The sequence below is a fragment of the Eleutherodactylus coqui genome, chromosome 5 (assembly GCF_035609145.1).
Source record: "Eleutherodactylus coqui strain aEleCoq1 chromosome 5, aEleCoq1.hap1, whole genome shotgun sequence".
In the NCBI taxonomy this organism is placed as follows: domain Eukaryota; kingdom Metazoa; phylum Chordata; class Amphibia; order Anura; family Eleutherodactylidae; genus Eleutherodactylus; species Eleutherodactylus coqui.
The window spans coordinates 123865955-123880848 of record NC_089841.1 but is presented as its reverse complement, the minus strand read 5'-3'; the positions used below and the strand labels follow the sequence as shown (position 1 = coordinate 123880848).

At 40.9% G+C, this 14894-nt stretch overlaps 1 protein-coding gene across 1 annotated transcript in view; it reads left to right on the top strand.

Annotated features, from left to right (window-relative positions):
* The window catches only part of DTWD2 (DTW domain containing 2), a 240487-nt gene that overhangs the window by 76039 nt on the left and 149554 nt on the right, over positions 1–14894 (top strand). The window lies entirely within an intron of this gene.

Below are 14894 nucleotides of genomic sequence, written 5' to 3'. Positions count from 1 at the left end.
TGATGAACTTTAAATACTATTTTAAAGCTCTGTAACACCACTCATTAATTTGGATATATTCATTGCATGTAATAAAATGCTTGAGAGGTGGATGTGATCTTGGGACACCTATGTAAGTTGACACATGTAGCATTTATTTATATTTAAAGGGAATCTGCGCCTACAACAGGTTCCGAGGAGTTGGGGGATGTAGTTTTTATATTTTCCCAGGCCCCCTTTCCCGTGATGTCATCATTAAAAGTCAGCACACGGACAGTGCAGCGGATTCATCTCAGTGCATGCGCACTCCCATAGAGAACAATGTATGTGCATGTGCACAGCCTGCAAAGAGGAGTCCGCTGCACTATTGGTGCATTGACTTTCATGGGTGACAGCGTGGGAACGGGTTGCAATGTAGGTATGAAAAAATCATTGTTAACAAACGCTAGAAAATAATTGTCTGCCTTCCTTTTTAGTGTTTGCACTTCAGAAAAAATGTGATCACACACAAAAGTGCAACATGCATGGATGCAAAATAGACATATGAATGCACACACAGATGTCATCAGTTTGCATCCTTTAACTTAATTAACTGACATTCGAGATCTTGGGCCGAATAAGACATGCTGAGATGTGAAAAAATGCTTGTTAGCATAGCTCCATTCCCATCGCGATCAATGGGAATTCGCGTGCACAGAGTGACATTGCTGCACAATCCACGCTGACTTTCAAGGTGACAGTATCACACGTCAAGGATGACAGCGCTGGATTGGGGAGCCGGGTAAGTATATGAAATATCTCTTCGAACTCCCAGGAACCTGCCATATGGGCACCATAACTTAGTTTATGGTGCTCATACCTGGTAACAAGTTTTCTTTAATGTTAGACAAAAAAAAACACATGGTGACTTCACGGTGTAAGACTGTACAAGGTGCTGCTGGTACTATGATGTCACTCTATATCTGCACATTGATTACTAGTTTAAAGTTATTCTGAAGAGAGACGTTTATAGTATATGTCATAAATCATTCCTAGGTGGGGGTTACACATATAGTTTTCAGGAAGTAAGGGAGTTCTATGGCCCCGGGTTAGCTGTCAGATGATAGGAGATCTGTCGCAGTAGTGCATAGCGTCTCCATTATAGTCTATAGAGGAAAGGAAACAGCACAATTTGCACCTAGAGGAGTGACCACCACATCAGGGCTCAGGAAGATGTTGCAGTGCTTGAGGGGGTTCAAAGAAGAGCAACTAAATTTAATAAACAGAATGGGAGGATTGGAATACCTGGAGAGGCTATCAAAATTGGGATTATTCACCCTGGAAAAAAGACGCTTAAGGGGCGACCAAATAACTACAGTATGTATGAATACATGAGGGGACAATACAAGGATCTCTCCCATGATCTGTTTATACCCAGGACTGCAATGGTAACAAGAGGGCATCTTCTACTGTTAAAGGAAGGAAGGCTTCATCACCAACACAGAAGGGGATTCTTTACTGTAAGAGCAGTGAGACTGTGGAACTCTCTGTCTGAGGACGTGGTGATGGCGAAATCCATAGAGGAGTTTAGGAGGGGACTAGACGTCTTTCTAGAGCGCTATATTATTACAGGATATAGACATTAAATAACCAACGGGGTTGTTGATCCGGGTCTTGGAGTCAAGTAGGAATTTTCAAATGTTGATCCACGGATTATTCTGACTGCCATTATGGAGTCGGGAAGGAATTTTTTCCCCCAAAGGATGCATCTGATTTGGCGCAAATTTTATTCTGTAGCAGCACAACAACCCCAAACATTCAGCCAATGAGAACTATCTTCAGCGTAACGAAGAACAAGGAGTCCTGGAAGTGATGCTATAACCCCAAGTGATGTCAAAAACATCAAGTCTATCTGGAATTACATGAAGAGACAGAAGCATTTGAGCAAGCAGACATCCACAGTAGATATGTGGTTAGTTCTCCAAGATGTTTGGAACAACCTCCCTGCCGCGTTCCTTCTAAAACTGTGTGCAAGTGTACCTAGAAGAATTGATGCTGTTTTCAAGGCAAAGGGAGATCACACCAAATATTAATTTGATTTAGATTTACCTTTTGTTCCTTCACTTTGCATTTAGAAATTGACAAAAATAAACTACATACACTTCTATTTTTGAAAGCATTTTTACTTTGCATCATCTTTTCCACACCTGCCTAAATCCTTTGCACAGTACTGTATATGTATACAGATGTAGCCAAGTTTAACCGGACTTATAACTTTTCAGAAACAAGATACGTTATCTTAAACCAGTAGTTCCCAAACTTTTTCAGCCATGTTGCCCTTTTTGAAGCAAATTTTCTCATGGAGTCCCAAGAAAGCGGGATAGAGGGTGTGGTTAGAGGTGTGGCTTATCACACCATTAGATTTTTTTTTACCTCTGTCATTATAAAAAGCACCGGGCCATTTAAAAAAAACAAACAAAAAACTCAAAAAAGCAAACAGGGAGGAACGCTGGAGCACTGGATTGGGTTTTTAACATATATTATACTTAAAATTAACATGCTGTGGAATTAAATCCCGCACCACATGTCAATTTTTGCCTGGGTTTTGTGCAGATTTTCAAAGTCTCATCCATTTTGCTGCCACAGCTACTGTTAATTCTGCAGCAAATCCGCCTTATGTAGTAATAGTGACCCCTATATTGGTGTCCCCAGTAGTAGTAGCGTCCCCTCTATTGGCTCCAGTAGTAATAGGGTCCCCGGTTGCCGCCCCAGAATCGGCTCATGTGATCTGCGTTGATCCACTGACTGCAAGTCCTGTACATTCATTTAGTCAGTACAAGCTATTCCGACACTGCTACAGCAGTGAGCAGAGTGCGGACCTAGACCCTCTGTCTTAGCCCCTGATAATCACTCGCAGAGCTCCAAGGGCTCCGTGAAGCACACTTTGGGAAACCCTGTCTTAAACCCTTTCCAATCCAATTTTGGATTCAGGGTTTCCTAAAAGGCTTTCCCTTTTTGCTGTTATACAACAGTGCCATCTGCTGGCTAAAGCCAGTGTGTGTGCACCAGAGAGGCTCAGACAGCGGAGTGGCTGGCAATAGACGGTAAGAATACCCTGTCGGATATCTTCTGTACAAGCTTCAATCAGAATGTAGGAAGACGTCAGACAGTAGATTGGAAACGGTAAAAGTCAAGTTAAACTTGGCTACATCTGTAGATGCCACCAAAGTAAGGTAGGTGTACTGTACAATTTGACACAGCTTCACCCCCACCCACCAGTACTCTGTTAGTTTGCTGTACCTTATCAAATTAGCGTTAGTCTATAGAACCTGTTTGCAGGTTTTAGACTAGTTTATTTAAGGGTAAGCTCTCAACAATGATCTCCTTGTTCAGCATGTGGTGTTACAAGCACTTAGACAAACTTTGCTTTTCATTTTTAGGACAGATTTAATAGCTGCCTTGGGGTTTTTTGCAAGTTTATCCTCTTCTCTTATTAGGAGAAGTTCACAGTAAATTGTTTTAATGTGAATGTATAAGGACTGTTACAAGAAGCTTAATTAGCTTCTGGATGCACGACTGTCATTCCCATCATTGTCATATAAGATTCGAACCCCAAGAGTGTCTTTCTTTGTCACGCACTTGTTAGCTGAAACCACTGTCCTAATGCAACCTTCTGCTATCATCTCGCTGTTGGAGCTTGCCTTGACATAATTGCGCCGTACATTGTATACTATGTTTCTAATATACAATATTTATCAGTGGAAATAAACAGTGGCGGCAGCTTGTGACACGCAAAGTTTTTTACGACAAGAATAATTCCCATTTCCATACTTAAGATCTTCTGTGGAATGTTCACATTGTGCTATTGTAAATGTGATCTCAGAGCAGTCATAACTCAATGTCTTTGCAGATATTGCATGTCAGAGGATATTAATTAGGAAGAGAAAATCTGTTTTGTTACTTTGTTTTGGGGTTGACACCATATCAAGAACATGGTGAGGAAAGACCTCAAAGAACATTTTGAACCTCAACCTTTATTGCTTAAAGAAAGTCTGTCACCATCTTTTTGTGCTATGAACCAAGTTTACTGTAGAATGTGTGATGTTAAGTGGAATCCATGGATACCTTTATTTCTGTTCTGCGCAACTTCACTGTCCAGATATCCGCTTTTGGATGGGTGTACACTGGATTGAATTGCTGCAGAATTTCGGTGCAGAATGTCCGCATGGCAATTCTGCCCACGGTTCCTAATCCCAGGATTAGCCAGCAAAGGGGACGAGATTTTGTGAAAATCTTGTTCACATGCTGCGGCCAATCTGTTGCAGCCAAGCGGCACTGAAATTGACATGCCGCGCGGAAAACAAAGACGCAGAATGTCAATTTTTCTTTTATTTCCGCAGTAGGCTCTCACCTCTCTTTGGGGAGAGGGGGCCCCAGGGGAGATGCAGGTGGCGTAACCGCTCCAAAACCCGTAGCTGAAAGCCATGGGTTTTGAAGCGGTGCTTATACCGTGGAAATCTCACACTTTTTCAGTGCGGCCAAGCCGAAAGATTTCCGCGGCATTTTTTTCTGTGAGAACCCAGTCTAAAGGTTCAACCCACATGTTTTTTTTTTTCATTTTCATATTTCTAAAGCCATAACTTTTTAATTTTTCCATCGCCATAGCCATAAGAGGGCTTTTTTTTTGCAGGACAAGTTGTACTTTGTTAATGGCATCATTTTAAAGTACATATAATGTATTGTATAACTTTTTTTTTTAGGTGGGTTGGGAAAAAGACATTTTACTATTCGTTTTTTAGTTTTCATTTACAGCATTCATCATGCAAAACAAATAATGTGATAACATTCTTTTCTGGCTTACTACGATTCCAGCGATACCAAGTTTATACAATTTTTTTATGTTTTGTTATTTCTTTACACTAAATGCGCAATTTTTTTTTTAAAGATTTGCTTTAGTCTTGCTGCATTCCAAGAATAATAGCATTTTTATTTTTCCATCAACTGAGTTCTATCTTGTTTTTTGCAGGATCAACTCTAGGCTTCCTTTATTCAATTTTTGGAAACATAACATTTTGTTTGCTTTTTATTGAATGTTTTTTCTAGAAGCAGGATTGACAAAATCTGCAGTTCTTGAATGTTTTTTTTATAACAGTATTTGCCATGCAGCATAAGTAAAATGTTAATTTAAAAAAAAAAAAAATGATTTGTCAGTAACCAGGCTCTGTGTGCCTTTATTTAATGAGCAAAATACCTGTGAAATCTGCACTTCCAATCTCCTCTCTTAACCGATAAACCTTTTGCCAATTAGCTCACATGACCGAGTAGTGTTCCGTGAGTGTATATTTGCAGTGTATGACTGCCGATGTGCATTGCGTATGATCACGTATGCGTGCAGCTTTCCACACGAATGGACAGTGTATTGTCCATGGAAGAAGGAACGCAAGCAGGCAATGACATCAGAAAGTTGCCCGACCCCCTGTAAACACCCTTCTATTGCTCAGGCAACATCTTCTTGCGCTTTTGTCACTAGAATCATGCTTTATGGTTAGCTTTCCTCTGAGAACCATGACTTTAGAACGGGACTCTGCTGTTCTTGCTTGGCTGGTTTACTACTTTTTTCGAACAAGCGGAGGCTGCAGGCAGTCTGGATGGGGAGGTTGTTCCCAGACTCTGTTCTGTATTATCTACCCACAAATTCCTGCTTTCTTTATTCCATTTGTTATTTGTTCTTCTTGCAACATGCATACGAACCCGGGTTCATACACAACCTTAATTGCCTATGCACTGCATTTCGAACACATCCTTAGAGATCAATGGAGCTCATAAGCGCAGAATCCGCGATAGAATAGAACATGTCGCCTGCTTTTTTTTTTCGCTCGTCTAATACGCAATTCCTACACGCAAGTATGAGCAAAACTATGTAAGTCAATGCAATTGATTGCCTGCATATTACCGCGTATCATACACTTGAACGGCAATCGCCTAATCACCAATTCAGATACGGTCTTGTGAATCCCGCCTAACGCTGAGGTTCACTTAGGCCTCATATCCACAAACATCTTGGTAAAATGCTGTGGGTCTTCCTGTGATGTTTTACCGATGTGAGTGCACTGCGTATGCCCGCATATCACACGCACACGGCCATGTGCAGTGTGACTTTTTTTTTTTTACTTCTCCGCTCTGTTCATAGCATGGTTTCATATGAAAATGCTGCCCATAAGCAATGTATTACATATGCACAGTGTTTGCATGACCTACCTATACAAATGTATTGAGCTCACGCTGTGTAATACACAGAGAGATAGCGCATGCTGCAATCTATTTCCCATGTGTATCGACTTGCAGTGTCTACATGTGCATGGATTAATGAAAGTCCATTGACTTTCATTGGCTCCATTCACCACGTATCACACAGCCGTGCAACGCAAGCATAATATGCGGTGAAAACACATGAGCCCTTACATTTTCTCCCAGCATTGTAGATGTGTACTCAATAGAATACATGAATGGTACAACTGTTTGTATGTTATGAGTCATTATTAGTTGTATCTAAGGTAATTAGGCCACTAGTAATCAATGCAGAAATCCAGTTAATTAAAAGGGGTTCATTTACTTTTTCTTGCAACTGTAGGTAGCTCTTAGAAGAGAACAATGTTGCCTGAAAACTAATAAATACTATGTGAACGTATAAGGGAGTTATATTTTCTTGAAATGATCAAGGAGATCAATCGAACAACATTTTAGTACACATCTCTTCAGCCAATACCTTGAGAAATATAACAGAGAAACCATAACAGACAAATAAAAGCAATGCACAATTCTTCCAACACAAAGTAGAAAATAAGAGACAACAAGCTGCCTGTCAATAAAATATTTATCAGCTCTGGGACATAAAAACTGCTGGGATTATACAAAGCTAAAAAGCCAACACATCTCCTATGAAGACCATATGTCGGAGAAAAAAAATGTGAAGGCACAACAGTTGGGTCTTGCTAGACTCACTCATATTCAGAGATCTCAGAGTTGGACCAAAACGAAAGGAAAAATAATTTTCCTAAAATATAACTTTTATTAATATTCTTAAAATCAAAGCTCTCAAAACAAAATGATCAATAAATAACTGGGATGTGAGGCTACACAGCCATGCAGTATCTCACAATATGAGACAGCTATTATGGTAATAAGGACCAAGATATGATGAATTGATATCTTCTCCTCATCACATCAGATTTAGCTGTAGTGAAAAATCACAGAGATCGGCATATAGTTGATCATATTTCTGTTGAGATAACAAAAAGATGTTAAGTGTCCAGACCCTAAATACTCTACTTTGACTCTAGACACAGAGGAAGCAGAAAGGATCTTATTTCACAAACTCAGATGTTCTGAAAAAGACTCGAATGTTAATAAAGACTCCATGCGTTTCTGTGTCGGTGTAGTGATACGTCATCAGGAGTGTATTAAATAACTTATCGCCTAGTACATAGAAAGGCTAGTAAGAAATAATAAAAAAACAATTTGCAACTGATCTATTGAGGTTCAGTTTGTGTGTTACTGTCCAAAGGGATCAACCCGTTTACTAGAAACCAACAGGTAAATACAATAGTCAGACACCACCTAGAGGTTCAAACGGGGTCCACATTGGAATTTACTCAACAAAATGATATCAGTGCACAAACAGAGCTTGTGTGGTGTCAAAAAAGCGTAATGGTCGGTTAACCATTGATTAAGGTCATAAATTAGGGTTTAGAAGCCTTTATGACTTACAGTATGAAAACACACCCTATCCACTTCTGTCATGGTCTGGAATAGGGGGTTAATTCATACAGTCAGATGATCAAAAAAGGTCCTCATGCTGTACAGCCCCAAAATGATGTCGGAGCAGAAATTGGACCTATAGAAAGCCCAGCTACAAAGGACTATCGGCTTGCACCTAAGGCTAACTCCCTTTCGCCATACAGCCCTAGTGACAGTCCAACAGCGCATTAGCAAGATACTGGCTAAACTGAACATATCTTATAACAGAGCTCACAGCTTCAGAATGAAAAAAAAAAGCTACAGCAGAGATAAATGCCAAACAGCCATGATGGTTGGCTGTTGGCTGCAAATGCAACCAGACTAAGAGCGGCTAGGGTTTATGTACTCATAGCTCCTCCTCCAACACTGGGGGGAGCGGTGCTATCAACCAATAATCTCTCCTCTCCTGTGAAGTAGGAGGAACAGCTTTCTTGTATCCTCAAAGAAGGCATGACACCACAGTAGTGATGACAATGGGATTACATGTATGATAGAAACGCCCATCAGTGACATAATAAGTCACATGACCACTACAGTGGGATTGCTCTCAGTAAGAGAAACCAAGTAATCTTGTATCCTATCTACATGATGTTCTATTAAGCTATGAGGTCTTCTATAGACCCGTGGTCAGGCCTTGTCAACATACACACCTACACTACCGTTCAAAAGTTTGGGGTCACCCAAACAATTTTGTGTTTTCCATGAAAAGTCACACTTATTCACCACCATGCGTTGTGAAATGAATAGAAAATAGAGTCAAGACATTGACAAGGTTAGAAATAATGATTTGTATTTGAAATAACATTGTTTTTACATCAAACTTTGCTTTCGTCAAAGAATCCTCCTTTTGCAGCAATTACAGCATTGCACACCTTTGACATTCTAGCTGTTAATTTGTTGAGGTAAGCTTGTGAAATTGCACCCCACGCTTCTAGAAGCATCTCCCACAAGTTGGATTGGTTGGATGGGCACTTCTGGCGTACCATACGGTCAAGCTGCTCCAACAGCTCAATGGGGTTCAGATCTGGTGACTGCGCTGGCCACTCCATTACCGATAGAATACCAGCTGCCTGCTTCTGCTGTAAATAGTTCTTGCACAATTTGGAGGTGTGTTTAGGGTCATTGTCCTGTTGTAGGATGAAATTGGTTCCAATCAAGCGCTGTCCACTGGGTATGGCATGGCGTTGCAAAATGGAGTGATAGCCTTCCTTATTCAGAATCCCTTTTACCCTGTACAAATCTCCCACCTTACCAGCACCAAAGCAACCCCAGACCATCACATTACCTCCACCATGCTTAACAGATGGCGTCAGGCATTCTTCCAGCATCTTTTCATTTGTTCTGCGTCTCACAAACGTTCTTCTTTGTGATCCAAACACCTCAAACTTGGATTCATCCGTCCACAACACTTTTTTCCAGTCTTCCTCTGTCCAATGTCTGTGTTCTTTTGCCCATCTTAATCTTTTTCTTTTATTGGCCAGTCTCAGATATGGCTTTTTCTTTGCCACTCTGCCCTGAAGCCCAAAATCCTGCAGCCGCCTCTTCACTGTAGATGTTGACACTGGTGTTTTGCGGGTACTATTTAATGAAGATGCCAGTTGGGTACCTGTGAGGCGTCTGTTTCTCAAACTAGAGACTCTAATGTGCTTATCTTCTTGCTTAGTTGTGCAACGCGGCCTCCCACTTCTTTTTCTACTCTGGTTGGAGCCTGTTTGTGCTGTCCTCTGAAGGGAGTAGTACACACCGTTGTAGGAAATCTTCAATTTCTTAGCAATTTCTCGCATGGAATAGCCTTCATTTATAAGAACAAGAATAGACTGTCGAGTTTCAGATGAAAGTTCTCTTTTTCTGGCCATTTTGAGCGTTTAATTGACCCCACAAATGTGATGCTCCAGAAACTCAACCTGCTCACAGGAAGGTCAGTTTTGTAGCTTCTGTAACGAGCTAGACTGTTTTCAGAAGTGTGAACATGATTGCACAAGGGTTTTCTAATCATCAATTAGCCTTCTGAGCCAATGAGCAAACACATTGTACCATTAGAACACTGGAGTGATAGTTGCTGGATATGGGCCTCTATTCACCTTTGTAGATATTGCACAAAAAACCAGGCATTTGCAGCTAGAATAGTCATTTACCACATTAGCAATGTATAGAGTGCATTTGTTTAAAGTTAGGACTAGTTTAAAGTTATCTTCATTGAAAAATACAGTGCTTTTCCTTCAAAAATAAGGACATTTCAATGTGACCCCAAACTTTTGAACGGTAGTGTATGCCGGATGTAATGCTGTTGATCCAGAAACAATGGCTCTACTCTTTAGTGGATTAAGGCCCTTAGCCCCGTAGTGACCAAGCCTGTTTGAGCCTTAATGACCAGGCCAAATTTTGCAAATCTGACATGTGTCACTTTAACATGGAAAAACACCAGAAAGGTTTTGCATATCCAAGCGATTCTGACATTGTTTTCTCGCCACATGTTGTACTTCATTTAGGCGGAAAAAATAGACCGATAGAATTTGTGTTTATTTATTTAAAGCGCCAAAATTGGTAAAATTTTGAAAAAATCATCATTTTTTCACATTTCCAACTGCAATATCTTAAATATGTGCAAACATAATATAGAAATTTTTGCTAAGATTTATATTTCCACCCGTTTACTTTATTTTGGGCGCACATTGGAAAAACTTTCGTTTTTTTTAACCATTTAGGAGACGTACAAATTTAACATTACTTTTTAGCATTTTGAGAAACACTTTGTTTTCCTACACCAAGCCAAGATTGGAAAGGCTCATGAGTGTCAGAATAATAGATACCCCCACAAATGACCCCATTTAAAAAAACTACACCCCTTAGTGTATTCACTGAGGGGTGTTATGAGTATTTTGACCCCACAGTTTTTTTTCAAGAATTAATTCAATTTAGAGGAGAAAAAGTAAAATTTCATATTTTTGCAATTCTATCATTTTAAAGACATATTTTTTTCCTATAGTTTACATGAAAATGAGGATTTACACACCAAAATGGATACCCCTGTTTCTCCCGTGTTCAGAAATATACCCATTGTGGCCCTAATATTATATCTGAGTCCACAACGGGGCCCAAAACGAAAGGAGTAGTCAGTGTCTTTCAGAACAGAAATTTTGCTTGATGTCCTTTTAGACCCCATAGCACACATGTAGAGTTCTTGAGTGCCCAAAACCATAGAAAACCCCCACAAATGACCCCATTTGAAAACTAGACCCCTTAAGGAATTTATCTAGGGGTGTACTGCATATTTTGACCCCACAGTTTTTAAATGAATTTAGGCCAAGCAAAAGGAAAAAATTAGAATTTTTGTTTTTTTTGGCAATTCTGTCATTTTAAAAACAGCTTTTTTTGTACAGCACACATATGAAGGAAGACTTGCACCCCAAAATGGATACCCCTGTTTCTCCCGTGTTCAGAGACATACCCATTGTGGCCCTAATCTTATGTCCGCATGCACAACGGGGCCCAAAATGAAAGAAGTAATCGGTGGCTTTCAGAACATAGATTTTGCTTGAAGTTCTTTTAGGCCCCATTGCCCACTTGTAGAGTTCTTGAGCGCCCAAAACCATAGAGAACCCCCACAAATTACCCCATTTTGAAAACTAGACCCCTTACCGAATTTATTTAGGGGTGTACTGTGTATTTTAACCCTACAATTTTTGAATAGATCTAAGCAAAGCAGTAAGAAAAAATTACGATTTTCATTTTTTGGGCTATTGCGTTAATTTAAAAACAGTTTTTTTTTGTACAGCACACATATAAATGACGACTTTCACCCCAAAACGGATACCCCTGTTTGTCCCGTGTTCAGAAACATACCCATTGTGGCCCTAATAGACTTACAGGACACATGGCTAGGCCTACAATAAAAGGAATACCCGTTGGATTTCAGGGTACAACTGAATAAATTCCAGGCCCCATTGCCCACTTATTGAGCCATTGAGTGGCCAAAACTAAAAAAAGAACCCCCACGAATGACCCCATTTTAAAAACTAGACCCCTTAACAAATGCATACAGGGGTGTACTGCATATTTTGACCCCACAGTATTTGAATGAATCTAAGCAAAGCAGAAGGAAAAAGTTACGTTTTTCAATTTTTTGGGCAATTTTTTAAATTTAAAAACAGTTTTTTGTACAGTGCACATAGGAATGAAGACGTTCACCCCCAAATGGATACCCCCGTTTGTCCCGTGTTCAGAAACATACCCATTGTGACCCAAATTTACTTACAGGACCCATGGCAAGGCCTATAAAGGAGGGAACACCCGTTGGATTTCAGGGCACAACTGAATAAATACCAGGCCCCATTGTTCATTTGTACAGAATAAAAATTGACTCCCTAAAAATTCCCCCCCACACACTCCGCGCCCTTTTTGGTGTTCGCAAATCTTAGATAAAAGTAATAATGTGAACTGTGTGCTATTTCCGAAGACAGGGGTAATTACGGAGGCTGGTTGGAATGGGCCCATGGGGCAATAAAACCGGTATCCCCCTCCTCTCATGCTTTTTGGGGGTCATTTTTTGCCCGGGATGACAGCTCCATGCTGTCGGCTATCTGCGGGCACCGACAGCATGGAGCTGTCACGTCCATCGCCCACGTTATTCTCTGCAAGAAGCAGGTTTTTACGTCCTCAGAGAATAAAGCCCACTTGGGCAGGACGTAAAAACACTATGGGCTGGTCGTTAAGGGGTTAAGTATTTTGGGTAGGCTATAGAATGTTGTCAATTGGGATTTTTTTGGAGTCAGAAAAGAGAATTCTTTAGAATCAATAAGGTTATTCTCTTCTGCTTTGCAAGTATCTCTATGAGCTCCCTTTTCAAACATAATGGTGGGGTGATACTGCAACTGATGATACCTATCCTTATCCTCAAGGATGCGCAGGCACATTTGTATATAGTCCGCGTGATCCATATGGACAACATTGCTCCCTTTATCTGCTGGTCTTATCACAATTTCCTGATCTTTTTCGAGATCCAACAGAGAGCGCATCTCTTCATGCATTAAATTCAAAATAACTTTTTTATGCTGTTGAGCCAATTTCTGGAGTTCTGCTGTCACCATATCTTCAAAAATCTTTACGTGGGAGTAGTCACCTAATGAGGGCATATGGGCACTAGTAGGATTAAGGTCTGTTAACAGTCCAGTTCCACATTCTCTTTGACCCTCCTCCCACAGTTCTGCCAGCATTCTTACGTGGGGAGGTGTATTTCTTTAATGCCAAGTTTTTTCATTGATCTTAGTCATGTATCTTAAAAAAATGAATCCATCGCAATTTCTGAGAGAATAACGCAATGTCCTTAACACAATTAAACTCATTGAAGCCTGTGGTGGGTACATAACATAACCCTTTTTTTTAAGAAGGCTGAGATCTCCTGAAGTAATCCTCCTTTTAGACAGGTTTATCACTTGTAATTCATTTAATGTAGTGTTAGATGTGATGCCTTCAAAGGATATGCCCTAATGACCATTTAGATCATTTCCTTGATCCCCCAGATGGGGTTCTCCCATAGATGGTGTGGCGTTGGACTTTCCAGTTAGGCTCCCAGGTTTCATTCTCTTCTTTATCTTAACATATAATGGGAGATGTGGGCTGGCCTAAAAATCTATTCAGTTCCTGATAGGCTCCTCTCCCACAGACCCAATGTCTGTTCTGGGATTTATTGCATCCTCTAGCATTTATGGAGGTTCATTTTCTCCTTTGTTCATTTTGCCCTTGCCTCTCGGTTATCTCCAGCGGTTTCATTTAAAATGAATGAAGCGGCAGCCCCTGCGTGACTGTTGCTGCATGCATTCTCCTCCTCACTGTGGGGAGTGCAGGAAGCTCCACTGTGAGGGGGAAAGGAGACATAGGACCCCCATTCTCAGGATTGGTGGGATCTCGGTGGATAGGGGATAAATTGTAATTCTGGTGCAATCCATTTAAGCCGTTAAAAAACTATTCTCTTCACCCCTTAACGACTGCCCATACAGCATTTGTTAAGGAGCTTTATTCTGATGCAATCACCTTTTGATGGCATTGCATTAGCAGCCTGGCATGGATCTCCCTTATCAGGGGAAACAGGTGCTCAACAATTGGATAACAGCCTGGCACTTGCTCAAACAGTGGGGACCAGAGAAACCTCCACTGTCACTCATCGAACCCCCATGATGTGATTGTGGGGTCCCGTTGGGTTATTAACTTATTATGGCACTGGGAGGATATAATATGACCTCCAGTTGAGCTTCATAGGCTTTATAATACACTGAAGTATAGCAGTGTATTACAAAAATGATAAAAGATGGTGACATTTAAATCTCCTAGTGGGACAAAACTAAAAAGTCCAAAAAGAATTTAAAAAATTAAAATAACTGTCAAAACCTCACTTTCCCCCTTTAGTCCAGGCTCACACAGGGGTATGAATACCGCTTATTACACGGGTGCTGTATGCCCGTGTGATACACGGTAACTCACAGGCAATCAATAAAATTTCCTTACGCAGTTCTGATCACATTAGTGTGTCAGAATTGCGTAATATGCAAGTACGAAAAAAAACGCTGCATGTTCTAATTTGCTGTGTATATATGTGAGATGAAACCCATTTCTATTGCCAGGGAAATATAAAAAAAAACAAAGCAGGTGTACTGTGCATAATTGCGTGCGTGAGATACATTGTCATGCACAGTAAAATTTTACCACCATATGTGGCAGTACGTCAGGTCACCTCCGGCTCTAGAGCTGTAAGGCCTCATGCTTACGGCTGTAACATACTCCGCCAGCGGAATATCGCAGCGGAGTCCGCCACGACGCCCCCCCTTAAACCCTCTATACTCAACGCTGTATGCGACCCGCCTGGTGGGTCGGCGTGCATGCGCAGTACAGTGCGTAATGCGCTGCAGTGCCGGATGACATGGCTGGCGGTGGGCGGAGATGCGTATTCATGCGATACTTCCGCTGTGGTACAGTGGAAGTATACTGTGATGGCTATGGAAGCTGGCCACGCGTATTCCCGCGGCAAATAGAGCATGCCGTGCTTTCTTTCACGCTGCAGAATTCTGCAGCATGAACATTGAGCTATTAAGTTCAATAGAACCTAAAAGCTGCAGGACAACACCGCGGATCTCGGCCGCGTAAAA